Source organism: Phyllobates terribilis, unplaced genomic scaffold (assembly GCF_046119375.1).
Source record: "Phyllobates terribilis strain yellow unplaced genomic scaffold, ASM4611937v1 Scaffold_4439__1_contigs__length_60941, whole genome shotgun sequence".
Taxonomy (NCBI): Eukaryota; Metazoa; Chordata; class Amphibia; order Anura; family Dendrobatidae; genus Phyllobates; species Phyllobates terribilis.
Window position 1 is genome coordinate 39,770 of NW_027367190.1, and position 21,173 is coordinate 60,942.

General features: G+C 44.9%; 16 non-coding genes across 16 annotated transcripts; all 16 read left to right on the top strand.

Annotated features, from left to right (window-relative positions):
• The first annotated feature begins 729 nt into the window (after positions 1–729).
• Positions 730–920, top strand: LOC141249259 (U2 spliceosomal RNA). Its single transcript, XR_012312086.1, has one exon. It is a non-coding gene; the product is annotated as a U2 spliceosomal RNA (small nuclear RNA).
• A 1,115-nt stretch (positions 921–2,035) lies between these two features.
• Positions 2,036–2,226, top strand: LOC141249260 (U2 spliceosomal RNA). Its single transcript, XR_012312087.1, has one exon. It is a non-coding gene; the product is annotated as a U2 spliceosomal RNA (small nuclear RNA).
• A 1,115-nt stretch (positions 2,227–3,341) lies between these two features.
• LOC141249261 (U2 spliceosomal RNA) lies at positions 3,342–3,532 on the top strand. The gene has a single exon (XR_012312088.1). It is a non-coding gene; the product is annotated as a U2 spliceosomal RNA (small nuclear RNA).
• Positions 3,533–4,647: 1,115 nt separating this feature from the next.
• LOC141249262 (U2 spliceosomal RNA) lies at positions 4,648–4,838 on the top strand. Its single transcript, XR_012312089.1, has one exon. It is a non-coding gene; the product is annotated as a U2 spliceosomal RNA (small nuclear RNA).
• A 1,115-nt stretch (positions 4,839–5,953) lies between these two features.
• On the top strand, positions 5,954–6,144 carry LOC141249263 (U2 spliceosomal RNA). The gene has a single exon (XR_012312090.1). It is a non-coding gene; the product is annotated as a U2 spliceosomal RNA (small nuclear RNA).
• Positions 6,145–7,259: 1,115 nt separating this feature from the next.
• LOC141249264 (U2 spliceosomal RNA) lies at positions 7,260–7,450 on the top strand. The gene has a single exon (XR_012312091.1). It is a non-coding gene; the product is annotated as a U2 spliceosomal RNA (small nuclear RNA).
• A 1,115-nt stretch (positions 7,451–8,565) lies between these two features.
• Positions 8,566–8,756, top strand: LOC141249267 (U2 spliceosomal RNA). The gene has a single exon (XR_012312093.1). It is a non-coding gene; the product is annotated as a U2 spliceosomal RNA (small nuclear RNA).
• Positions 8,757–9,871: 1,115 nt separating this feature from the next.
• On the top strand, positions 9,872–10,062 carry LOC141249268 (U2 spliceosomal RNA). Its single transcript, XR_012312094.1, has one exon. It is a non-coding gene; the product is annotated as a U2 spliceosomal RNA (small nuclear RNA).
• A 1,115-nt stretch (positions 10,063–11,177) lies between these two features.
• LOC141249269 (U2 spliceosomal RNA) lies at positions 11,178–11,368 on the top strand. Its single transcript, XR_012312095.1, has one exon. It is a non-coding gene; the product is annotated as a U2 spliceosomal RNA (small nuclear RNA).
• Positions 11,369–12,483: 1,115 nt separating this feature from the next.
• Positions 12,484–12,674, top strand: LOC141249270 (U2 spliceosomal RNA). The gene has a single exon (XR_012312096.1). It is a non-coding gene; the product is annotated as a U2 spliceosomal RNA (small nuclear RNA).
• Positions 12,675–13,789: 1,115 nt separating this feature from the next.
• Positions 13,790–13,980, top strand: LOC141249271 (U2 spliceosomal RNA). The gene has a single exon (XR_012312097.1). It is a non-coding gene; the product is annotated as a U2 spliceosomal RNA (small nuclear RNA).
• A 1,115-nt stretch (positions 13,981–15,095) lies between these two features.
• On the top strand, positions 15,096–15,286 carry LOC141249272 (U2 spliceosomal RNA). Its single transcript, XR_012312098.1, has one exon. It is a non-coding gene; the product is annotated as a U2 spliceosomal RNA (small nuclear RNA).
• A 1,114-nt stretch (positions 15,287–16,400) lies between these two features.
• LOC141249273 (U2 spliceosomal RNA) lies at positions 16,401–16,591 on the top strand. The gene has a single exon (XR_012312099.1). It is a non-coding gene; the product is annotated as a U2 spliceosomal RNA (small nuclear RNA).
• Positions 16,592–17,706: 1,115 nt separating this feature from the next.
• On the top strand, positions 17,707–17,897 carry LOC141249274 (U2 spliceosomal RNA). Its single transcript, XR_012312100.1, has one exon. It is a non-coding gene; the product is annotated as a U2 spliceosomal RNA (small nuclear RNA).
• A 1,117-nt stretch (positions 17,898–19,014) lies between these two features.
• On the top strand, positions 19,015–19,205 carry LOC141249275 (U2 spliceosomal RNA). Its single transcript, XR_012312101.1, has one exon. It is a non-coding gene; the product is annotated as a U2 spliceosomal RNA (small nuclear RNA).
• A 1,114-nt stretch (positions 19,206–20,319) lies between these two features.
• Positions 20,320–20,510, top strand: LOC141249276 (U2 spliceosomal RNA). Its single transcript, XR_012312102.1, has one exon. It is a non-coding gene; the product is annotated as a U2 spliceosomal RNA (small nuclear RNA).
• Positions 20,511–21,173: the final 663 nt, after the last annotated feature.

Here is a 21,173-nt window from a genome sequence, read left to right on the forward strand (position 1 = left end):
AACAGCAGCCTTTTAAACTCACCTGAGCTAACAGGTATGTGCGCTGGTTACTCTGCTGCGCTTAAAATTTCTTTTTTGGTTTGCTAAAATGCCTTTTCTGAAACGTTGTCTCCTTCTGCTGGAACACTGACTTCTTTCATTTAATGCCTGCAGACTATAAAAGAGAACCCAACCCAAAAAGTTTGGTTGATTAGTCTGTGGCATTCTGTTAAACTGTTGCTTATGGCGGTCTCTGTGAGCTTCTCAGCGACATTCAGCCAGCCAGGTATCCTGCCTGCAGTAGATGGAATGTGGCAATGGAACGCTGGCTGCGCGTGTCATAATAGGCTCTGAGCCTTTATATACCTGTGCACAGCAGCAGCCACCTTCAGTCTGCTGCTGGACAGCCAGCAGCAGCAGCAGCAGGAGAGGTATGTAATCAGGAGCCCTCCTGCTAAGGGTAGACAGCTGCTCGTTCCACCCCACCCCCCGCCTTAATTGGTTCTCCTCCCTTCCAACGGTGTTGAGGCGGGTGGGAACAGCAGGGGGTGAAGGTGCTGTGTTTAAAGAGGTGGAGTTATGCAGATCTAAAACGCGTGGATTGCAGCAGCAGCAAGCCGAAAAGTGCAGGCATGTAAGGGATCTAGAGGTTGACAACATGTCTTCTTAACGGGAGTCCAGGAGCTCATCTCCACAAATGGACTTTTCAGGATCCTTGGGTGGCTCCGTAGTTTGAAACCAATTCTGGTTATCGCTTCTCGGCCTTTTGGCTAAGATCAAGTGTAGTATCTGTTCTTATCAGTTTAATATCTGATACGTCCCCTATCTGGGGACCATATATTAAATGGATTTTTAGAACAGGGAGATGGAAAAAGAGCTTGCTCTGTCCACTCCACGCATTGACCTGGTATTGCAGTATCTCCAGGACCGGTGCACCCCTTCTTTAATGCAGTTTCTAAAATCAGAAAGAATTGAATTCAATGTTTTTTGTTCATTTTGCTTGTTTGTCGGATTTTGGGATGGACTCTTTGGCTTTGCTTTTCTTCTCCTCATTGGATTTTTCATGTTCAAAGTTGCAGAAGCCAGATTACAAGCTCATTTTGGTTCATCTTCAGCAACTGTGCATTGCATTGCCATGTAATGTGATGCAATGCTATCTTTCTAGCTCTCCCTTTTTACTTCCTTTTGGATAAACAGACATATTAGGCAAGCATTTTGGAGCTTTCACCTAAATAACTACAGGTGGTGAGATAAGCTGCACAATATAATTGACCTTTCAGTATATTGTTGCACACACACCATCTATTTAGCAAATGCCCTTGTTATCAACAGCAGCCTTTTAAACTCACCTGAGCTAACAGGTATGTGCGCTGGTTACTCTGCTGCGCTTAAAATTTCTTTTTTGGTTTGCTACAATGCCTTTTCTGAAACGTTGTCTCCTTCTGCTGGAACACTGACTTCTTTCATTTAATGCCTGCAGACTATAAAAGAGAACCCAACCCAAAAAGTTTGGTTGATTAGTCTGTGGCATTCTGTTAAACTGTTGCTTATGGCGGTCTCTGTGAGCTTCTCAGCGACATTCAGCCAGCCAGGTATCCTGCCTGCAGTAGATGGAATGTGGCAATGGAACGCTGGCTGCGCGTGTCATAATAGGCTCTGAGCCTTTATATACCTGTGCACAGCAGCAGCCACCTTCAGTCTGCTGCTGGACAGCCAGCAGCAGCAGCAGCAGGAGAGGTATGTAATCAGGAGCCCTCCTGCTAAGGGTAGACAGCTGCTCGTTCCACCCCACCCCCCGCCTTAATTGGTTCTCCTCCCTTCCAACGGTGTTGAGGCGGGTGGGAACAGCAGGGGGTGAAGGTGCTGTGTTTAAAGAGGTGGAGTTATGCAGATCTAAAACGCGTGGATTGCAGCAGCAGCAAGCCGAAAAGTGCAGGCATGTAAGGGATCTAGAGGTTGACAACATGTCTTCTTAACGGGAGTCCAGGAGCTCATCTCCACAAATGGACTTTTCAGGATCCTTGGGTGGCTCCGTAGTTTGAAACCAATTCTGGTTATCGCTTCTCGGCCTTTTGGCTAAGATCAAGTGTAGTATCTGTTCTTATCAGTTTAATATCTGATACGTCCCCTATCTGGGGACCATATATTAAATGGATTTTTAGAACAGGGAGATGGAAAAAGAGCTTGCTCTGTCCACTCCACGCATTGACCTGGTATTGCAGTATCTCCAGGACCGGTGCACCCCTTCTTTAATGCAGTTTCTAAAATCAGAAAGAATTGAATTCAATGTTTTTTGTTCATTTTGCTTGTTTGTCGGATTTTGGGATGGACTCTTTGGCTTTGCTTTTCTTCTCCTCATTGGATTTTTCATGTTCAAAGTTGCAGAAGCCAGATTACAAGCTCATTTTGGTTCATCTTCAGCAACTGTGCATTGCATTGCCATGTAATGTGATGCAATGCTATCTTTCTAGCTCTCCCTTTTTACTTCCTTTTGGATAAACAGACATATTAGGCAAGCATTTTGGAGCTTTCACCTAAATAACTACAGGTGGTGAGATAAGCTGCACAATATAATTGACCTTTCAGTATATTGTTGCACACACACCATCTATTTAGCAAATGCCCTTGTTATCAACAGCAGCCTTTTAAACTCACCTGAGCTAACAGGTATGTGCGCTGGTTACTCTGCTGCGCTTAAAATTTCTTTTTTGGTTTGCTACAATGCCTTTTCTGAAACGTTGTCTCCTTCTGCTGGAACACTGACTTCTTTCATTTAATGCCTGCAGACTATAAAAGAGAACCCAACCCAAAAAGTTTGGTTGATTAGTCTGTGGCATTCTGTTAAACTGTTGCTTATGGCGGTCTCTGTGAGCTTCTCAGCGACATTCAGCCAGCCAGGTATCCTGCCTGCAGTAGATGGAATGTGGCAATGGAACGCTGGCTGCGCGTGTCATAATAGGCTCTGAGCCTTTATATACCTGTGCACAGCAGCAGCCACCTTCAGTCTGCTGCTGGACAGCCAGCAGCAGCAGCAGCAGGAGAGGTATGTAATCAGGAGCCCTCCTGCTAAGGGTAGACAGCTGCTCGTTCCACCCCACCCCCCGCCTTAATTGGTTCTCCTCCCTTCCAACGGTGTTGAGGCGGGTGGGAACAGCAGGGGGTGAAGGTGCTGTGTTTAAAGAGGTGGAGTTATGCAGATCTAAAACGCGTGGATTGCAGCAGCAGCAAGCCGAAAAGTGCAGGCATGTAAGGGATCTAGAGGTTGACAACATGTCTTCTTAACGGGAGTCCAGGAGCTCATCTCCACAAATGGACTTTTCAGGATCCTTGGGTGGCTCCGTAGTTTGAAACCAATTCTGGTTATCGCTTCTCGGCCTTTTGGCTAAGATCAAGTGTAGTATCTGTTCTTATCAGTTTAATATCTGATACGTCCCCTATCTGGGGACCATATATTAAATGGATTTTTAGAACAGGGAGATGGAAAAAGAGCTTGCTCTGTCCACTCCACGCATTGACCTGGTATTGCAGTATCTCCAGGACCGGTGCACCCCTTCTTTAATGCAGTTTCTAAAATCAGAAAGAATTGAATTCAATGTTTTTTGTTCATTTTGCTTGTTTGTCGGATTTTGGGATGGACTCTTTGGCTTTGCTTTTCTTCTCCTCATTGGATTTTTCATGTTCAAAGTTGCAGAAGCCAGATTACAAGCTCATTTTGGTTCATCTTCAGCAACTGTGCATTGCATTGCCATGTAATGTGATGCAATGCTATCTTTCTAGCTCTCCCTTTTTACTTCCTTTTGGATAAACAGACATATTAGGCAAGCATTTTGGAGCTTTCACCTAAATAACTACAGGTGGTGAGATAAGCTGCACAATATAATTGACCTTTCAGTATATTGTTGCACACACACCATCTATTTAGCAAATGCCCTTGTTATCAACAGCAGCCTTTTAAACTCACCTGAGCTAACAGGTATGTGCGCTGGTTACTCTGCTGCGCTTAAAATTTCTTTTTTGGTTTGCTACAATGCCTTTTCTGAAACGTTGTCTCCTTCTGCTGGAACACTGACTTCTTTCATTTAATGCCTGCAGACTATAAAAGAGAACCCAACCCAAAAAGTTTGGTTGATTAGTCTGTGGCATTCTGTTAAACTGTTGCTTATGGCGGTCTCTGTGAGCTTCTCAGCGACATTCAGCCAGCCAGGTATCCTGCCTGCAGTAGATGGAATGTGGCAATGGAACGCTGGCTGCGCGTGTCATAATAGGCTCTGAGCCTTTATATACCTGTGCACAGCAGCAGCCACCTTCAGTCTGCTGCTGGACAGCCAGCAGCAGCAGCAGCAGGAGAGGTATGTAATCAGGAGCCCTCCTGCTAAGGGTAGACAGCTGCTCGTTCCACCCCACCCCCCGCCTTAATTGGTTCTCCTCCCTTCCAACGGTGTTGAGGCGGGTGGGAACAGCAGGGGGTGAAGGTGCTGTGTTTAAAGAGGTGGAGTTATGCAGATCTAAAACGCGTGGATTGCAGCAGCAGCAAGCCGAAAAGTGCAGGCATGTAAGGGATCTAGAGGTTGACAACATGTCTTCTTAACGGGAGTCCAGGAGCTCATCTCCACAAATGGACTTTTCAGGATCCTTGGGTGGCTCCGTAGTTTGAAACCAATTCTGGTTATCGCTTCTCGGCCTTTTGGCTAAGATCAAGTGTAGTATCTGTTCTTATCAGTTTAATATCTGATACGTCCCCTATCTGGGGACCATATATTAAATGGATTTTTAGAACAGGGAGATGGAAAAAGAGCTTGCTCTGTCCACTCCACGCATTGACCTGGTATTGCAGTATCTCCAGGACCGGTGCACCCCTTCTTTAATGCAGTTTCTAAAATCAGAAAGAATTGAATTCAATGTTTTTTGTTCATTTTGCTTGTTTGTCGGATTTTGGGATGGACTCTTTGGCTTTGCTTTTCTTCTCCTCATTGGATTTTTCATGTTCAAAGTTGCAGAAGCCAGATTACAAGCTCATTTTGGTTCATCTTCAGCAACTGTGCATTGCATTGCCATGTAATGTGATGCAATGCTATCTTTCTAGCTCTCCCTTTTTACTTCCTTTTGGATAAACAGACATATTAGGCAAGCATTTTGGAGCTTTCACCTAAATAACTACAGGTGGTGAGATAAGCTGCACAATATAATTGACCTTTCAGTATATTGTTGCACACACACCATCTATTTAGCAAATGCCCTTGTTATCAACAGCAGCCTTTTAAACTCACCTGAGCTAACAGGTATGTGCGCTGGTTACTCTGCTGCGCTTAAAATTTCTTTTTTGGTTTGCTACAATGCCTTTTCTGAAACGTTGTCTCCTTCTGCTGGAACACTGACTTCTTTCATTTAATGCCTGCAGACTATAAAAGAGAACCCAACCCAAAAAGTTTGGTTGATTAGTCTGTGGCATTCTGTTAAACTGTTGCTTATGGCGGTCTCTGTGAGCTTCTCAGCGACATTCAGCCAGCCAGGTATCCTGCCTGCAGTAGATGGAATGTGGCAATGGAACGCTGGCTGCGCGTGTCATAATAGGCTCTGAGCCTTTATATACCTGTGCACAGCAGCAGCCACCTTCAGTCTGCTGCTGGACAGCCAGCAGCAGCAGCAGCAGGAGAGGTATGTAATCAGGAGCCCTCCTGCTAAGGGTAGACAGCTGCTCGTTCCACCCCACCCCCCGCCTTAATTGGTTCTCCTCCCTTCCAACGGTGTTGAGGCGGGTGGGAACAGCAGGGGGTGAAGGTGCTGTGTTTAAAGAGGTGGAGTTATGCAGATCTAAAACGCGTGGATTGCAGCAGCAGCAAGCCGAAAAGTGCAGGCATGTAAGGGATCTAGAGGTTGACAACATGTCTTCTTAACGGGAGTCCAGGAGCTCATCTCCACAAATGGACTTTTCAGGATCCTTGGGTGGCTCCGTAGTTTGAAACCAATTCTGGTTATCGCTTCTCGGCCTTTTGGCTAAGATCAAGTGTAGTATCTGTTCTTATCAGTTTAATATCTGATACGTCCCCTATCTGGGGACCATATATTAAATGGATTTTTAGAACAGGGAGATGGAAAAAGAGCTTGCTCTGTCCACTCCACGCATTGACCTGGTATTGCAGTATCTCCAGGACCGGTGCACCCCTTCTTTAATGCAGTTTCTAAAATCAGAAAGAATTGAATTCAATGTTTTTTGTTCATTTTGCTTGTTTGTCGGATTTTGGGATGGACTCTTTGGCTTTGCTTTTCTTCTCCTCATTGGATTTTTCATGTTCAAAGTTGCAGAAGCCAGATTACAAGCTCATTTTGGTTCATCTTCAGCAACTGTGCATTGCATTGCCATGTAATGTGATGCAATGCTATCTTTCTAGCTCTCCCTTTTTACTTCCTTTTGGATAAACAGACATATTAGGCAAGCATTTTGGAGCTTTCACCTAAATAACTACAGGTGGTGAGATAAGCTGCACAATATAATTGACCTTTCAGTATATTGTTGCACACACACCATCTATTTAGCAAATGCCCTTGTTATCAACAGCAGCCTTTTAAACTCACCTGAGCTAACAGGTATGTGCGCTGGTTACTCTGCTGCGCTTAAAATTTCTTTTTTGGTTTGCTACAATGCCTTTTCTGAAACGTTGTCTCCTTCTGCTGGAACACTGACTTCTTTCATTTAATGCCTGCAGACTATAAAAGAGAACCCAACCCAAAAAGTTTGGTTGATTAGTCTGTGGCATTCTGTTAAACTGTTGCTTATGGCGGTCTCTGTGAGCTTCTCAGCGACATTCAGCCAGCCAGGTATCCTGCCTGCAGTAGATGGAATGTGGCAATGGAACGCTGGCTGCGCGTGTCATAATAGGCTCTGAGCCTTTATATACCTGTGCACAGCAGCAGCCACCTTCAGTCTGCTGCTGGACAGCCAGCAGCAGCAGCAGCAGGAGAGGTATGTAATCAGGAGCCCTCCTGCTAAGGGTAGACAGCTGCTCGTTCCACCCCACCCCCCGCCTTAATTGGTTCTCCTCCCTTCCAACGGTGTTGAGGCGGGTGGGAACAGCAGGGGGTGAAGGTGCTGTGTTTAAAGAGGTGGAGTTATGCAGATCTAAAACGCGTGGATTGCAGCAGCAGCAAGCCGAAAAGTGCAGGCATGTAAGGGATCTAGAGGTTGACAACATGTCTTCTTAACGGGAGTCCAGGAGCTCATCTCCACAAATGGACTTTTCAGGATCCTTGGGTGGCTCCGTAGTTTGAAACCAATTCTGGTTATCGCTTCTCGGCCTTTTGGCTAAGATCAAGTGTAGTATCTGTTCTTATCAGTTTAATATCTGATACGTCCCCTATCTGGGGACCATATATTAAATGGATTTTTAGAACAGGGAGATGGAAAAAGAGCTTGCTCTGTCCACTCCACGCATTGACCTGGTATTGCAGTATCTCCAGGACCGGTGCACCCCTTCTTTAATGCAGTTTCTAAAATCAGAAAGAATTGAATTCAATGTTTTTTGTTCATTTTGCTTGTTTGTCGGATTTTGGGATGGACTCTTTGGCTTTGCTTTTCTTCTCCTCATTGGATTTTTCATGTTCAAAGTTGCAGAAGCCAGATTACAAGCTCATTTTGGTTCATCTTCAGCAACTGTGCATTGCATTGCCATGTAATGTGATGCAATGCTATCTTTCTAGCTCTCCCTTTTTACTTCCTTTTGGATAAACAGACATATTAGGCAAGCATTTTGGAGCTTTCACCTAAATAACTACAGGTGGTGAGATAAGCTGCACAATATAATTGACCTTTCAGTATATTGTTGCACACACACCATCTATTTAGCAAATGCCCTTGTTATCAACAGCAGCCTTTTAAACTCACCTGAGCTAACAGGTATGTGCGCTGGTTACTCTGCTGCGCTTAAAATTTCTTTTTTGGTTTGCTACAATGCCTTTTCTGAAACGTTGTCTCCTTCTGCTGGAACACTGACTTCTTTCATTTAATGCCTGCAGACTATAAAAGAGAACCCAACCCAAAAAGTTTGGTTGATTAGTCTGTGGCATTCTGTTAAACTGTTGCTTATGGCGGTCTCTGTGAGCTTCTCAGCGACATTCAGCCAGCCAGGTATCCTGCCTGCAGTAGATGGAATGTGGCAATGGAACGCTGGCTGCGCGTGTCATAATAGGCTCTGAGCCTTTATATACCTGTGCACAGCAGCAGCCACCTTCAGTCTGCTGCTGGACAGCCAGCAGCAGCAGCAGCAGGAGAGGTATGTAATCAGGAGCCCTCCTGCTAAGGGTAGACAGCTGCTCGTTCCACCCCACCCCCCGCCTTAATTGGTTCTCCTCCCTTCCAACGGTGTTGAGGCGGGTGGGAACAGCAGGGGGTGAAGGTGCTGTGTTTAAAGAGGTGGAGTTATGCAGATCTAAAACGCGTGGATTGCAGCAGCAGCAAGCCGAAAAGTGCAGGCATGTAAGGGATCTAGAGGTTGACAACATGTCTTCTTAACGGGAGTCCAGGAGCTCATCTCCACAAATGGACTTTTCAGGATCCTTGGGTGGCTCCGTAGTTTGAAACCAATTCTGGTTATCGCTTCTCGGCCTTTTGGCTAAGATCAAGTGTAGTATCTGTTCTTATCAGTTTAATATCTGATACGTCCCCTATCTGGGGACCATATATTAAATGGATTTTTAGAACAGGGAGATGGAAAAAGAGCTTGCTCTGTCCACTCCACGCATTGACCTGGTATTGCAGTATCTCCAGGACCGGTGCACCCCTTCTTTAATGCAGTTTCTAAAATCAGAAAGAATTGAATTCAATGTTTTTTGTTCATTTTGCTTGTTTGTCGGATTTTGGGATGGACTCTTTGGCTTTGCTTTTCTTCTCCTCATTGGATTTTTCATGTTCAAAGTTGCAGAAGCCAGATTACAAGCTCATTTTGGTTCATCTTCAGCAACTGTGCATTGCATTGCCATGTAATGTGATGCAATGCTATCTTTCTAGCTCTCCCTTTTTACTTCCTTTTGGATAAACAGACATATTAGGCAAGCATTTTGGAGCTTTCACCTAAATAACTACAGGTGGTGAGATAAGCTGCACAATATAATTGACCTTTCAGTATATTGTTGCACACACACCATCTATTTAGCAAATGCCCTTGTTATCAACAGCAGCCTTTTAAACTCACCTGAGCTAACAGGTATGTGCGCTGGTTACTCTGCTGCGCTTAAAATTTCTTTTTTGGTTTGCTACAATGCCTTTTCTGAAACGTTGTCTCCTTCTGCTGGAACACTGACTTCTTTCATTTAATGCCTGCAGACTATAAAAGAGAACCCAACCCAAAAAGTTTGGTTGATTAGTCTGTGGCATTCTGTTAAACTGTTGCTTATGGCGGTCTCTGTGAGCTTCTCAGCGACATTCAGCCAGCCAGGTATCCTGCCTGCAGTAGATGGAATGTGGCAATGGAACGCTGGCTGCGCGTGTCATAATAGGCTCTGAGCCTTTATATACCTGTGCACAGCAGCAGCCACCTTCAGTCTGCTGCTGGACAGCCAGCAGCAGCAGCAGCAGGAGAGGTATGTAATCAGGAGCCCTCCTGCTAAGGGTAGACAGCTGCTCGTTCCACCCCACCCCCCGCCTTAATTGGTTCTCCTCCCTTCCAACGGTGTTGAGGCGGGTGGGAACAGCAGGGGGTGAAGGTGCTGTGTTTAAAGAGGTGGAGTTATGCAGATCTAAAACGCGTGGATTGCAGCAGCAGCAAGCCGAAAAGTGCAGGCATGTAAGGGATCTAGAGGTTGACAACATGTCTTCTTAACGGGAGTCCAGGAGCTCATCTCCACAAATGGACTTTTCAGGATCCTTGGGTGGCTCCGTAGTTTGAAACCAATTCTGGTTATCGCTTCTCGGCCTTTTGGCTAAGATCAAGTGTAGTATCTGTTCTTATCAGTTTAATATCTGATACGTCCCCTATCTGGGGACCATATATTAAATGGATTTTTAGAACAGGGAGATGGAAAAAGAGCTTGCTCTGTCCACTCCACGCATTGACCTGGTATTGCAGTATCTCCAGGACCGGTGCACCCCTTCTTTAATGCAGTTTCTAAAATCAGAAAGAATTGAATTCAATGTTTTTTGTTCATTTTGCTTGTTTGTCGGATTTTGGGATGGACTCTTTGGCTTTGCTTTTCTTCTCCTCATTGGATTTTTCATGTTCAAAGTTGCAGAAGCCAGATTACAAGCTCATTTTGGTTCATCTTCAGCAACTGTGCATTGCATTGCCATGTAATGTGATGCAATGCTATCTTTCTAGCTCTCCCTTTTTACTTCCTTTTGGATAAACAGACATATTAGGCAAGCATTTTGGAGCTTTCACCTAAATAACTACAGGTGGTGAGATAAGCTGCACAATATAATTGACCTTTCAGTATATTGTTGCACACACACCATCTATTTAGCAAATGCCCTTGTTATCAACAGCAGCCTTTTAAACTCACCTGAGCTAACAGGTATGTGCGCTGGTTACTCTGCTGCGCTTAAAATTTCTTTTTTGGTTTGCTACAATGCCTTTTCTGAAACGTTGTCTCCTTCTGCTGGAACACTGACTTCTTTCATTTAATGCCTGCAGACTATAAAAGAGAACCCAACCCAAAAAGTTTGGTTGATTAGTCTGTGGCATTCTGTTAAACTGTTGCTTATGGCGGTCTCTGTGAGCTTCTCAGCGACATTCAGCCAGCCAGGTATCCTGCCTGCAGTAGATGGAATGTGGCAATGGAACGCTGGCTGCGCGTGTCATAATAGGCTCTGAGCCTTTATATACCTGTGCACAGCAGCAGCCACCTTCAGTCTGCTGCTGGACAGCCAGCAGCAGCAGCAGCAGGAGAGGTATGTAATCAGGAGCCCTCCTGCTAAGGGTAGACAGCTGCTCGTTCCACCCCACCCCCCGCCTTAATTGGTTCTCCTCCCTTCCAACGGTGTTGAGGCGGGTGGGAACAGCAGGGGGTGAAGGTGCTGTGTTTAAAGAGGTGGAGTTATGCAGATCTAAAACGCGTGGATTGCAGCAGCAGCAAGCCGAAAAGTGCAGGCATGTAAGGGATCTAGAGGTTGACAACATGTCTTCTTAACGGGAGTCCAGGAGCTCATCTCCACAAATGGACTTTTCAGGATCCTTGGGTGGCTCCGTAGTTTGAAACCAATTCTGGTTATCGCTTCTCGGCCTTTTGGCTAAGATCAAGTGTAGTATCTGTTCTTATCAGTTTAATATCTGATACGTCCCCTATCTGGGGACCATATATTAAATGGATTTTTAGAACAGGGAGATGGAAAAAGAGCTTGCTCTGTCCACTCCACGCATTGACCTGGTATTGCAGTATCTCCAGGACCGGTGCACCCCTTCTTTAATGCAGTTTCTAAAATCAGAAAGAATTGAATTCAATGTTTTTTGTTCATTTTGCTTGTTTGTCGGATTTTGGGATGGACTCTTTGGCTTTGCTTTTCTTCTCCTCATTGGATTTTTCATGTTCAAAGTTGCAGAAGCCAGATTACAAGCTCATTTTGGTTCATCTTCAGCAACTGTGCATTGCATTGCCATGTAATGTGATGCAATGCTATCTTTCTAGCTCTCCCTTTTTACTTCCTTTTGGATAAACAGACATATTAGGCAAGCATTTTGGAGCTTTCACCTAAATAACTACAGGTGGTGAGATAAGCTGCACAATATAATTGACCTTTCAGTATATTGTTGCACACACACCATCTATTTAGCAAATGCCCTTGTTATCAACAGCAGCCTTTTAAACTCACCTGAGCTAACAGGTATGTGCGCTGGTTACTCTGCTGCGCTTAAAATTTCTTTTTTGGTTTGCTACAATGCCTTTTCTGAAACGTTGTCTCCTTCTGCTGGAACACTGACTTCTTTCATTTAATGCCTGCAGACTATAAAAGAGAACCCAACCCAAAAAGTTTGGTTGATTAGTCTGTGGCATTCTGTTAAACTGTTGCTTATGGCGGTCTCTGTGAGCTTCTCAGCGACATTCAGCCAGCCAGGTATCCTGCCTGCAGTAGATGGAATGTGGCAATGGAACGCTGGCTGCGCGTGTCATAATAGGCTCTGAGCCTTTATATACCTGTGCACAGCAGCAGCCACCTTCAGTCTGCTGCTGGACAGCCAGCAGCAGCAGCAGCAGGAGAGGTATGTAATCAGGAGCCCTCCTGCTAAGGGTAGACAGCTGCTCGTTCCACCCCACCCCCCGCCTTAATTGGTTCTCCTCCCTTCCAACGGTGTTGAGGCGGGTGGGAACAGCAGGGGGTGAAGGTGCTGTGTTTAAAGAGGTGGAGTTATGCAGATCTAAAACGCGTGGATTGCAGCAGCAGCAAGCCGAAAAGTGCAGGCATGTAAGGGATCTAGAGGTTGACAACATGTCTTCTTAACGGGAGTCCAGGAGCTCATCTCCACAAATGGACTTTTCAGGATCCTTGGGTGGCTCCGTAGTTTGAAACCAATTCTGGTTATCGCTTCTCGGCCTTTTGGCTAAGATCAAGTGTAGTATCTGTTCTTATCAGTTTAATATCTGATACGTCCCCTATCTGGGGACCATATATTAAATGGATTTTTAGAACAGGGAGATGGAAAAAGAGCTTGCTCTGTCCACTCCACGCATTGACCTGGTATTGCAGTATCTCCAGGACCGGTGCACCCCTTCTTTAATGCAGTTTCTAAAATCAGAAAGAATTGAATTCAATGTTTTTTGTTCATTTTGCTTGTTTGTCGGATTTTGGGATGGACTCTTTGGCTTTGCTTTTCTTCTCCTCATTGGATTTTTCATGTTCAAAGTTGCAGAAGCCAGATTACAAGCTCATTTTGGTTCATCTTCAGCAACTGTGCATTGCATTGCCATGTAATGTGATGCAATGCTATCTTTCTAGCTCTCCCTTTTTACTTCCTTTTGGATAAACAGACATATTAGGCAAGCATTTTGGAGCTTTCACCTAAATAACTACAGGTGGTGAGATAAGCTGCACAATATAATTGACCTTTCAGTATATTGTTGCACACACACCATCTATTTAGCAAATGCCCTTGTTATCAACAGCAGCCTTTTAAACTCACCTGAGCTAACAGGTATGTGCGCTGGTTACTCTGCTGCGCTTAAAATTTCTTTTTTGGTTTGCTACAATGCCTTTTCTGAAACGTTGTCTCCTTCTGCTGGAACACTGACTTCTTTCATTTAATGCCTGCAGACTATAAAAGAGAACCCAACCCAAAAAGTTTGGTTGATTAGTCTGTGGCATTCTGTTAAACTGTTGCTTATGGCGGTCTCTGTGAGCTTCTCAGCGACATTCAGCCAGCCAGGTATCCTGCCTGCAGTAGATGGAATGTGGCAATGGAACGCTGGCTGCGCGTGTCATAATAGGCTCTGAGCCTTTATATACCTGTGCACAGCAGCAGCCACCTTCAGTCTGCTGCTGGACAGCCAGCAGCAGCAGCAGCAGGAGAGGTATGTAATCAGGAGCCCTCCTGCTAAGGGTAGACAGCTGCTCGTTCCACCCCACCCCCCGCCTTAATTGGTTCTCCTCCCTTCCAACGGTGTTGAGGCGGGTGGGAACAGCAGGGGGTGAAGGTGCTGTGTTTAAAGAGGTGGAGTTATGCAGATCTAAAACGCGTGGATTGCAGCAGCAGCAAGCCGAAAAGTGCAGGCATGTAAGGGATCTAGAGGTTGACAACATGTCTTCTTAACGGGAGTCCAGGAGCTCATCTCCACAAATGGACTTTTCAGGATCCTTGGGTGGCTCCGTAGTTTGAAACCAATTCTGGTTATCGCTTCTCGGCCTTTTGGCTAAGATCAAGTGTAGTATCTGTTCTTATCAGTTTAATATCTGATACGTCCCCTATCTGGGGACCATATATTAAATGGATTTTTAGAACAGGGAGATGGAAAAAGAGCTTGCTCTGTCCACTCCACGCATTGACCTGGTATTGCAGTATCTCCAGGACCGGTGCACCCCTTCTTTAATGCAGTTTCTAAAATCAGAAAGAATTGAATTCAATGTTTTTTGTTCATTTTGCTTGTTTGTCGGATTTTGGGATGGACTCTTTGGCTTTGCTTTTCTTCTCCTCATTGGATTTTTCATGTTCAAAGTTGCAGAAGCCAGATTACAAGCTCATTTTGGTTCATCTTCAGCAACTGTGCATTGCATTGCCATGTAATGTGATGCAATGCTATCTTTCTAGCTCTCCCTTTTTACTTCCTTTTGGATAAACAGACATATTAGGCAAGCATTTTGGAGCTTTCACCTAAATAACTACAGGTGGTGAGATAAGCTGCACAATATAATTGACCTTTCAGTATATTGTTGCACACACACCATCTATTTAGCAAATGCCCTTGTTATCAACAGCAGCCTTTTAAACTCACCTGAGCTAACAGGTATGTGCGCTGGTTACTCTGCTGCGCTTAAAATTTCTTTTTTGGTTTGCTACAATGCCTTTTCTGAAACGTTGTCTCCTTCTGCTGGAACACTGACTTCTTTCATTTAATGCCTGCAGACTATAAAAGAGAACCCAACCCAAAAAGTTTGGTTGATTAGTCTGTGGCATTCTGTTAAACTGTTGCTTATGGCGGTCTCTGTGAGCTTCTCAGCGACATTCAGCCAGCCAGGTATCCTGCCTGCAGTAGATGGAATGTGGCAATGGAACGCTGGCTGCGCGTGTCATAATAGGCTCTGAGCCTTTATATACCTGTGCACAGCAGCAGCCACCTTCAGTCTGCTGCTGGACAGCCAGCAGCAGCAGCAGCAGGAGAGGTATGTAATCAGGAGCCCTCCTGCTAAGGGTAGACAGCTGCTCGTTCCACCCCACCCCCCGCCTTAATTGGTTCTCCTCCCTTCCAACGGTGTTGAGGCGGGTGGGAACAGCAGGGGGTGAAGGTGCTGTGTTTAAAGAGGTGGAGTTATGCAGATCTAAAACGCGTGGATTGCAGCAGCAGCAAGCCGAAAAGTGCAGGCATGTAAGGGATCTAGAGGTTGACAACATGTCTTCTTAACGGGAGTCCAGGAGCTCATCTCCACAAATGGACTTTTCAGGATCCTTGGGTGGCTCCGTAGTTTGAAACCAATTCTGGTTATCGCTTCTCGGCCTTTTGGCTAAGATCAAGTGTAGTATCTGTTCTTATCAGTTTAATATCTGATACGTCCCCTATCTGGGGACCATATATTAAATGGATTTTTAGAACAGGGAGATGGAAAAAGAGCTTGCTCTGTCCACTCCACGCATTGACCTGGTATTGCAGTATCTCCAGGACCGGTGCACCCCTTCTTTAATGCAGTTTCTAAAATCAGAAAGAATTGAATTCAATGTTTTTTGTTCATTTTGCTTGTTTGTCGGATTTTGGGATGGACTCTTTGGCTTTGCTTTTCTTCTCCTCATTGGATTTTTCATGTTCAAAGTTGCAGAAGCCAGATTACAAGCTCATTTTGGTTCATCTTCAGCAACTGTGCATTGCATTGCCATGTAATGTGATGCAATGCTTCTTTCTAGCTCTCCCTTTTTACTTCCTTTTGGATAAACAGACATATTAGGCAAGCATTTTGGAGCTTTCACCTAAATAACTACAGGTGGTGAGATAAGCTGCACAATATAATTGACCTTTCAGTATATTGTTGCACACACACCATCTATTTAGCAAATGCCCTTGTTATCAACAGCAGCCTTTTAAACTCACCTGAGCTAACAGGTATGTGCGCTGGTTACTCTGCTGCGCTTAAAATTTCTTTTTTGGTTTGCTACAATGCCTTTTCTGAAACGTTGTCTCCTTCTGCTGGAACACTGACTTCTTTCATTTAATGCCTGCAGACTATAAAAGAGAACCCAACCCAAAAAGTTTGGTTGATTAGTCTGTGGCATTCTGTTAAACTGTTGCTTATGGCGGTCTCTGTGAGCTTCTCAGCGACATTCAGCCAGCCAGGTATCCTGCCTGCAGTAGATGGAATGTGGCAATGGAACGCTGGCTGCGCGTGTCATAATAGGCTCTGAGCCTTTATATACCTGTGCACAGCAGCAGCCACCTTCAGTCTGCTGCTGGACAGCCAGCAGCAGCAGCAGCAGGAGAGGTATGTAATCAGGAGCCCTCCTGCTAAGGGTAGACAGCTGCTCGTTCCACCCCACCCCCCGCCTTAATTGGTTCTCCTCCCTTCCAACGGTGTTGAGGCGGGTGGGAACAGCAGGGGGTGAAGGTGCTGTGTTTAAAGAGGTGGAGTTATGCAGATCTAAAACGCGTGGATTGCAGCAGCAGCAAGCCGAAAAGTGCAGGCATGTAAGGGATCTAGAGGTTGACAACATGTCTTCTTAACGGGAGTCCAGGAGCTCATCTCCACAAATGGACTTTTCAGGATCCTTGGGTGGCTCCGTAGTTTGAAACCAATTCTGGTTATCGCTTCTCGGCCTTTTGGCTAAGATCAAGTGTAGTATCTGTTCTTATCAGTTTAATATCTGATACGTCCCCTATCTGGGGACCATATATTAAATGGATTTTTAGAACAGGGAGATGGAAAAAGAGCTTGCTCTGTCCACTCCACGCATTGACCTGGTATTGCAGTATCTCCAGGACCGGTGCACCCCTTCTTTAATGCAGTTTCTAAAATCAGAAAGAATTGAATTCAATGTTTTTTGTTCATTTTGCTTGTTTGTCGGATTTTGGGATGGACTCTTTGGCTTTGCTTTTCTTCTCCTCATTGGATTTTTCATGTTCAAAGTTGCAGAAGCCAGATTACAAGCTCATTTTGGTTCATCTTCAGCAACTGTGCATTGCATTGCCATGTAATGTGATGCAATGCTATCTTTCTAGCTCTCCCTTTTTACTTCCTTTTGGATAAACAGACATATTAGGCAAGCATTTTGGAGCTTTCACCTAAATAACTACAGGTGGTGAGATAAGCTGCACAATATAATTGACCTTTCAGTATATTGTTGCACACACACCATCTATTTAGCAAATGCCCTTGTTATCAACAGCAGCCTTTTAAACTCACCTGAGCTAACAGGTATGTGCGCTGGTTACTCTGCTGCGCTTAAAATTTCTTTTTTGGTTTGCTACAATGCCTTTTCTGAAACGTTGTCTCCTTCTGCTGGAACACTGACTTCTTTCATTTAATGCCTGCAGACTATAAAAGAGAACCCAACCCAAAAAGTTTGGTTGATTAGTCTGTGGCATTCTGTTAAACTGTTGCTTATGGCGGTCTCTGTGAGCTTCTCAGCGACATTCAGCCAGCCAGGTATCCTGCCTGCAGTAGATGGAATGTGGCAATGGAACGCTGGCTGCGCGTGTCATAATAGGCTCTGAGCCTTTATATACCTGTGCACAGCAGCAGCCACCTTCAGTCTGCTGCTGGACAGCCAGCAGCAGCAGCAGCAGGAGAGGTATGTAATCAGGAGCCCTCCTGCTAAGGGTAGACAGCTGCTCGTTCCACCCCACCCCCCGCCTTAATTGGTTCTCCTCCCTTCCAACGGTGTTGAGGCGGGTGGGAACAGCAGGGGGTGAAGGTGCTGTGTTTAAAGAGGTGGAGTTATGCAGATCTAAAACGCGTGGATTGCAGCAGCAGCAAGCCGAAAAGTGCAGGCATGTAAGGGATCTAGAGGTTGACAACATGTCTTCTTAACGGGAGTCCAGGAGCTCATCTCCACAAATGGACTTTTCAGGATCCTTGGGTGGCTCCGTAGTTTGAAACCAATTCTGGTTATCGCTTCTCGGCCTTTTGGCTAAGATCAAGTGTAGTATCTGTTCTTATCAGTTTAATATCTGATACGTCCCCTATCTGGGGACCATATATTAAATGGATTTTTAGAACAGGGAGATGGAAAAAGAGCTTGCTCTGTCCACTCCACGCATTGACCTGGTATTGCAGTATCTCCAGGACCGGTGCACCCCTTCTTTAATGCAGTTTCTAAAATCAGAAAGAATTGAATTCAATGTTTTTTGTTCATTTTGCTTGTTTGTCGGATTTTGGGATGGACTCTTTGGCTTTGCTTTTCTTCTCCTCATTGGATTTTTCATGTTCAAAGTTGCAGAAGCCAGATTACAAGCTCATTTTGGTTCATCTTCAGCAACTGTGCATTGCATTGCCATGTAATGTGATGCAATGCTATCTTTCTAGCTCTCCCTTTTTACTTCCTTTTGGATAAACAGACATATTAGGCAAGCATTTTGGAGCTTTCACCTAAATAACTACAGGTGGTGAGATAAGCTGCACAATATAATTGACCTTTCAGTATATTGTTGCACACACACCATCTATTTAGCAAATGCCCTTGTTATCAACAGCAGCCTTTTAAACTCACCTGAGCTAACAGGTATGTGCGCTGGTTACTCTGCTGCGCTTAAAATTTCTTTTTTGGTTTGCTACAATGCCTTTTCTGAAACGTTGTCTCCTTCTGCTGGAACACTGACTTCTTTCATTTAATGCCTGCAGACTATAAAAGAGAACCCAACCCAAAAAGTTTGGTTGATTAGTCTGTGGCATTCTGTTAAACTGTTGCTTATGGCGGTCTCTGTGAGCTTCTCAGCGACATTCAGCCAGCCAGGTATCCTGCCTGCAGTAGATGGAATGTGGCAATGGAACGCTGGCTGCGCGTGTCATAATAGGCTCTGAGCCTTTATATACCTGTGCACAGCAGCAGCCACCTTCAGTCTGCTGCTGGACAGCCAGCAGCAGCAGCAGCAGGAGAGGTATGTAATCAGGAGCCCTCCTGCTAAGGGTAGACAGCTGGCTCGTTCCACCCCACCCCCCGCCTTAATTGGTTCTCCTCCCTTCCAACGGTGTTGAGGCGGGTGGGAACAGCAGGGGGTGAAAGGTGCTGTGTTTAAAGAGGTGGAGTTATGCAGATCTAAAACGCGTGGATTGCAGCAGCAGCAAGCCGAAAAGTGCAGGCATGTAAGGGATCTAGAGGTTGACAACATGTCTTCTTAACGGGAGTCCAGGAGCTCATCTCCACAAATGGACTTTTCAGGATCCTTGGGTGGCTCCGTAGTTTGAAACCAATTCTGGTTATCGCTTCTCGGCCTTTTGGCTAAGATCAAGTGTAGTATCTGTTCTTATCAGTTTAATATCTGATACGTCCCCTATCTGGGGACCATATATTAAATGGATTTTTAGAACAGGGAGATGGAAAAAGAGCTTGCTCTGTCCACTCCACGCATTGACCTGGTATTGCAGTATCTCCAGGACCGGTGCACCCCTTCTTTAATGCAGTTTCTAAAATCAGAAAGAATTGAATTCAATGTTTTTTGTTCATTTTGCTTGTTTGTCGGATTTTGGGATGGACTCTTTGGCTTTGCTTTTCTTCTCCTCATTGGATTTTTCATGTTCAAAGTTGCAGAAGCCAGATTACAAGCTCATTTTGGTTCATCTTCAGCAACTGTGCATTGCATTGCCATGTAATGTGATGCAATGCTATCTTTCTAGCTCTCCCTTTTTACTTCCTTTTGGATAAACAGACATATTAGGCAAGCATTTTGGAGCTTTCACCTAAATAACTACAGGTGGTGAGATAAGCTGCACAATATAATTGACCTTTCAGTATATTGTTGCACACACACCATCTATTTAGCAAATGCCCTTGTTATCAACAGCAGCCTTTTAAACTCACCTGAGCTAACAGGTATGTGCGCTGGTTACTCTGCTGCGCTTAAAATTCTTTTTTGGTTTGCTACAATGCCTTTTCTGAAACGTTGTCTCCTTCTGCTGGAACACTGACTTCTTTCATTTAATGCCTGCAGACTATAAAAGAGAACCCAACCCAAAAAGTTTGGTTGATTAGTCTGTGGCATTCTGTTAAACTGTTGCTTATGGCGGTCTCTGTGAGCTTCTCAGCGACATTCAGCCAGCCAGGTATCCTGCCTGCAGTAGATGGAATGTGGCAATGGAACGCTGGCTGCGCGTGTCATAATAGGCTCTGAGCCTTTATATACCTGTGCACAGCAGCAGCCACCTTCAGTCTGCTGCTGGACAGCCAGCAGCAGCAGCAGCAGGAGAGGTATGTAATCAGGAGCCCTCCTGCTAAGGGTAGACAGCTGCTCGTTCCACCCCACCCCCCGCCTTAATTGGTTCTCCTCCCTTCCAACGGTGTTGAGGCGGGTGGGAACAGCAGGGGGTGAAGGTGCTGTGTTTAAAGAGGTGGAGTTATGCAGATCTAAAACGCGTGGATTGCAGCAGCAGCAAGCCGAAAAAGTGCAGGCATGTAAGGATCTAGAGGTTGACAACATGTCTTCTTAACGGGAGTCCAGGAGCTCATCTCCACAAATGGACTTTTCAGGATCCTTGGGTGGCTCCGTAGTTTGAAACCAATTCTGGTTATCGCTTCTCGGCCTTTTGGCTAAGATCAAGTGTAGTATCTGTTCTTATCAGTTTAATATCTGATACGTCCCCTATCTGGGGACCATATATTAAATGGATTTTTAGAACAGGGAGATGGAAAAAGAGCTTGCTCTGTCCACTCCACGCATTGACCTGGTATTGCAGTATCTCCAGGACCGGTGCACCCCTTCTTTAATGCAGTTTCTAAAATCAGAAAGAATTGAATTCAATGTTTTTTGTTCATTTTGCTTGTTTGTCGGATTTTGGGATGGACTCTTTGGCTTTGCTTTCTTCTCCTCATTGGATTTTTCATGTTCAAAGTTGCAGAAGCCAGATTACAAGCTCATTTTGGTTCATCTTCAGCAACTGTGCATGCATTGCCATGTATGTGATGCAATGCTATCTTTCTAGCTCTCCCTTTTTACTTCCTTTTGGATAAACAGACATATTAGGCAAGCATTTTGGAGCTTTCACCTAAATAACTACAGGTGGTGAGATAAGCTGCACAATATAATTGACCTTTCAGTATATTGTTGCACACACACCATCTATTTAGCAAATGCCCTTGTTATCAACAGCAGCCTTTTAAACTCACCTGAGCTAACAGGTATGTGCGCTGGTTACTCTGCTGCGCTTAAAATTTCTTTTTTGGTTTGCTACAATGCCTTTTCTGAAACGTTGTCTCCTTCTGCTGGAACACTGACTTCTTTCATTTAATGCCTGCAGACTATAAAAGAGAACCCAACCCAAAAAGTTTGGTTGATTAGTCTGTGGCATTCTGTTAAAACTGTTTTGCTTATGGCGGTTCTCTGTGAGCTTCTCAGCGACATTCAGCCAGCCAGGTATCCTGCCC